General features: G+C 40.9%; 1 long non-coding RNA gene across 1 annotated transcript; it reads left to right on the plus strand.

Annotated features, from left to right (window-relative positions):
- The first annotated feature begins 4,247 nt into the window (after positions 1-4,247).
- Positions 4,248-4,771, plus strand: LOC147829776 (uncharacterized). The gene is made up of 2 exons (XR_015447763.1): positions 4,248-4,368; positions 4,492-4,771. It is a non-coding gene; the product is annotated as an uncharacterized LOC147829776 (long non-coding RNA).
- The last annotated feature ends 450 nt before the right edge of the window (positions 4,772-5,221 follow it).

Consider the following 5,221-nt stretch of genomic DNA (forward strand, 5'->3'; position numbering starts at 1 on the left):
AACCATGAATGCTGAGCAGAGAGACCCCCATAGCCAGCCAGTGAACATCCAGCCACGGAGCTACATGAGCTGCCCAGTGTGATGAGAAGTAGCAAGGGAGAAGCTGCTTCTGCCTAGCAACCTCTGGCCATAAAAGATGTCCCCCCTTGGTCCGCAGAGCATCTATCCACCTTGGTTCAGTGTCTGTTCATGTTCATCATTTCTTTTCCTGGATTTCCACCCAGGCAGCACCAATGGCAGGGTTTCTCAGATGCAACCAGGATTTGAAAATTATTTGAAGGTGTAAGAGAAGGCAGGGTCTTGCTCCTTACCTCTATTTCCTCCTCCTCTGTTCCAGAAACTCAGACAAGAGCATGCCTCTCCTAATTTAATAAAGGACACAATCATTACACTGTAGGAGTATGGATTAGAGAAGTATTGAGATTCATACAACAAAAGGCAAGCAATGGTAGCTATTACAAGCAGAAATATAAAATAAAACACATATGGAAGTGAAAGAGATTTTTTTAAAAAGTAAAGCTCAAAATGCAGAATGAGGTGGACCTTGTGGTGCTTGCCTGTAATCATAGCAGTAGGGAGGCTGAGGCAAGATGATTGTAACAAATCCAGAGCTAGGCCTGGGCTATGTAAGGATTTAAGGCCAGCCTGAGCTACATAGTGAGACCCTTTCTCAAAAAGAAAGCAAAACAAATTACAAACACAGAAACAGCAACAATAACAGTATGTGCTAGAAATGTGTATATGCTAGGAATATGCCTATTTCAGCACCCCAAAAAACACCTGCAATGTAAATTCCAAGCAGGAATTGTTTTACTGAAACAATTAGAATGTAGATTACAACTTTTGAAAGGTCAAATTTTATTGTGATTGAGAAACCAGATGCTAGAAATGCAAGATCCTCTGATGGTGCCCCAGAAAACAGAGCACATCTGGGCCTGATGTCATGGTCCATCTGACCATGGGGTCCCCAGGTGTGTCTGGAAACCCAGGTATGGGAGGGCTGGTGTTCTCAGTAGCCCATAGCACAAGCTCATAGGGGATTCTCCCCCACTTCTCTCCCTGGAGGTGTGCACAGACCAAGCTGAATCCTACTCCTCCTAAGTCTCAGAGGTCCTTCTTTGAGCATTTCCATGGAAAAATGAGTGGATAAATCAGTTCAGGGAAGTCTACTTCCGGAACTGATGGTGATTATAGGAATAGGGCTTATCTGCTGACCTCTTTGAATGCCAATATGTCCCCCAGCTCAAAATTTTATTAGGTATGTAATAGACCCAAAGTATTTTTATAGGTGCTGTGAAGTGAAATCAGAAAGTTGAGGTCACAATAAAAAACAATCATAAAGTCCTAGTGTCAAGTGAAAGTCATGAGTTTTCCTGAATTGTATGAAAGTCATTTTATAAAACACAGCAACTTACTTGACAAAATCGAACCCAACTAAATGAGCATGTACCATTATTTTCTATCTACATAAAATTTGTTCAGAATCCAAAATCAGCAGTAGCACATCAGTGAGATTGTACAAATGCAAAATTTCAGAATCATATTAGACCTACTCAATGACAACCCCCATTTTAGCATGCCAAGATATGACCTATATAAGTATTAAGAAGCTATATTTAGAAGTTTATACCAGTTACTTAGAATCTTTTTACAGCAAATAAGTCTGTGGAAGGACATTTCTATTTAAAGCCACATATTAACAAATGAGTCACCTGTACATTTTCTTTGTTTTTGTTACTATAACAAAATATTTGAATCTGAGGACATTATAAAGAACATAGACATATTTCATGAAGCTTTGCAGGTTACAAGTTCAATATTATGCAGGTTTATCAGACCTTTGGAGAAACACATCTGAAGGACTACAGAGAAGAAAATATTGGGAAAGATATGATTGGATCCTTCAAGTTGGGCCAAAGTTGAAAATTATGAATTTCCTACTAAATTTCTCACATAAATGTCAGACATCAGCAGCCAAATCTCAATTGTTAGTATTATTCAATACATATACTTTAGTTGGTCACTCTTCCCAGCTTGTCCAATGAGGTGCATGCAAACATAAAATAATACGCAACTAACAAAAGTCTCACATGGCTACTGATGCTATTTTTTCCAAATCCTAATTGTAAACACATATGAATTGCATAAATTAATAAGAGTCACTATATTTCCATGTGTGTATACAACATGAGTCCTTTATGTTCATTTATCCATTTTTGACCCTCTCCCAGCTCTTCCTCTCTCTCTCTCTCTCTCTCTCTCTCTCTCTCTGTCCCTCTTTCTCTTCCTTTCTTCCTCTCTTTCGTTATTCTCACACTGTCTTAGTCCCTCATTATCCCTTCACTATATACAGTACAGATTTTTCTCTCTTAGCTTCTGTGTATATTACGGCTTATATCCAGACGTCCTCAGTAAAAGCCTCATGCTCTCATACTTGGGGCTTTTGGGAGTGAGTGGATCACGGGTGCATGATGGTGGATTAGTCCACTGCTTGGTTTATCATAGTTCTTGGTGTAGGTGATGGATTTGTTGAAGAGAGAAGACCCACACAGGGTGAGGGTGGAACCAACCAATGAGATTATAGCTTGAATGGAATACAAAGTGACAAAAAGGAAGTTGGCTGCTTCCTGCCTGTCTTGCCATGAATTGTTTCTCCTCTGCTATGCCCATTTGCCATGTCGTTCTGAATTGGAGCCAGCCAAGTATAGTCTAAAGCCTTTAAAAACTGCAAGCTAAAATAAACATTTCCTCCTTTACCTTGAGGTTCTCAGATATTTTGTTCCAGCAATGACAAAGTAACTAAGACAACAAATGAAAGTAAACATGAGATACTTGCTGTCTGGGGATTTAGCTCAGTGGCTCAGCACCTGCCTCACAAGTGCAAGGTCCTGAGTTCAATTCCTGATAGAAGAAAGAAGAGAGAGAGATTTGCTTTTCCTTGTCTGGCTTATTTCCACTTTTTTTTTTTTTTTTTTTTTTTTGGTAACGGGGATTGAACTCGGGTCCTCGTGCTTGCACAGCAGGCGGCGAAACCACTGAACTGAATCCCCAACCTTTGTCTGGCTTATTTCAATTAACATGATTCCCTCAATTTCAGTACATTTTCCTTAAGTGACAGAATTTTATTTTGATTCATGAATAAATAATAACCTACTGTGTATATACCATAGTTCTTTAGGACTTCATCTGTTAATGGACACCTCCTTACCTTAGCTCTTCTGAATAATGCTGCAATAAAAATACATACTGTACACAGCTATCTGTTCTGCATGCTGACTTCATTATCTCTGGAATGTACACAGTCGCAGGATACGTGGATCATACAGTGGTTCTATTCTTAATATTTTGAGGAATCTCTATATTGCTTTCCATCATGACTTTAATAATTTATATTTCCAGTGGGAATGCAGAAGCTTTTTCTATATACTTGCCACAATTTATAGTTTTAAAAAATATCTTTCTATTCATTGGTGCACCCAGCTTAGCAAGAAGAACGACATCTCCTAAATCCTCAAAGTCCCATGGCAGATGAAGGATCAGCCTCTCGCTCAGAGTTCAGGTGATGCAGTGGGCAGCAGGACAGTGCGGTTCCTGCACACTGTTACAGCCTTCAGCTTGAATCTTCTCCCAGCCTGCTGTGTAGTGAGGCTCAGGTCCTGTAGTTGTTTACTCCCTGTGGTCTTATCCGGGATTCACCATGGAATCTACTCTGCTTCTAATGAGGTGTAACTTGAAGGTTCTAGTGATTACAAATCTTAGGAAAATGTAATTTCTTCTTCCTTTTTTTCTCATTACATTCTTGAAGTGTAGTAGTGATAACTTACTAGGCCAAGATTATCGGAACATCAGAGCATGGGCAAGAATTCTGCACTAAATATTAATCACAGCTTCCAAACTCAGGTAACTAAAAAAACCCCAAAAAAAACAAAAGAAAAATTTTCTGTGGTATTGTGCTATAGCTAGCAAGCCCTGTGTCATATGGAAAGATACCCCCCCCCCAAAAAAGATGTGATGTGCATCTAAGAGAACAAAGCAACACTGTACTCAGAGGAAAAACTGAGTGATTTTGTTCTCTGGTCAAAAGAGAGAAAACATACTCTGCACAAAATAATCTATACCAGTGTGGGCTACTCTGGAACAACTGGGGAAACTGAGGCTGTGCTGAGTTAATGTACGATCCAGCCCTGCAGCTGTGCCCAACACCTGCTGATTTGCATGTGCCAACAGCACAGCCCACTGCCATGAGGACTTCTTCATAGGCTGCTCACACCCTGTGGAGGAGTCAGTCCCAGTCAGGACACAGCATAGACATGAGGTTCCCCACTCAGGTCCTGGGGCTCCTGGGGCTCCTGATGCTCTGGCTCCCAGGTAAGGAGGGACAGCCCTGGGGATTTATTCTGCACTGTTAGGACAGAGCCACCTGGAACTTCAAGTACCTTCTTTTATAATGTGATTAATTATGTAAATTTTTTTTTTTGTCTCCACTGTCAGGTGGAAGATGTGACATTCAGTTGACCCAGTCTCCATCTGTGGCTGCATCTTTAGGAGAGTTGGTTAAACTGACTTGCCAAGCCAGCCAGGGTATTAGTGATTATTTACACTGGTATCAGCAGAAACCAGGGGAAGCGCCGAAACTCCTAATCCGTTATGCAACCACTTTGCAGTCTGGGGTCCCCTCCAGGTTCAGTGGCAGTGGATCTGGGACAGATTTCACTCTCACCATCAACAGTGTGGAGCCAGAAGATACTGCAATTTATTTCTGTCAGCAGAGTTATAATACCCCTCCCACAGTGATACAAGCCATGACATAAACCACCCAGGGAAGGAGAAGTGTGAGGCTGGGCTGCCCCATCTGCTCTGCCTGGTGCCTCCACCTGATAAGAGTGTTTCTCAGCTGCAGCCATGATTTGAAGTTTGTTTGAAAGTTCTAAGGAAGGGGTCAGGCACAGTCCTTGCTCCTTACCACTGCTTCCTCCTCCTCATTCCAGCAACACAAACATGACAATGTCTGTCCTAATTTAATAAAGGACACACATCATTACACCTTAAGAGTATGGATTAGGACAAGTGTTGAGATTCCTTCTGGGAAAGGCAAGAAATGATAGCTATTTCAAGCAGCAATGTAAAATAAAATACATAGAATGGGAATTTAAATTTCTTTCACAGACCGGAAGTATGTAGTAAAAGAGACGTATAATAAAACACAACACAAAGTACAGAA

The sequence above is a fragment of the Heterocephalus glaber genome, unplaced genomic scaffold, assembly GCF_053883595.1.
Source record: "Heterocephalus glaber isolate CG9 unplaced genomic scaffold, H.glaber_assembly_v1.0 deba00000470, whole genome shotgun sequence".
NCBI lineage: Eukaryota > Metazoa > Chordata > Mammalia > Rodentia > Bathyergidae > Heterocephalus > Heterocephalus glaber.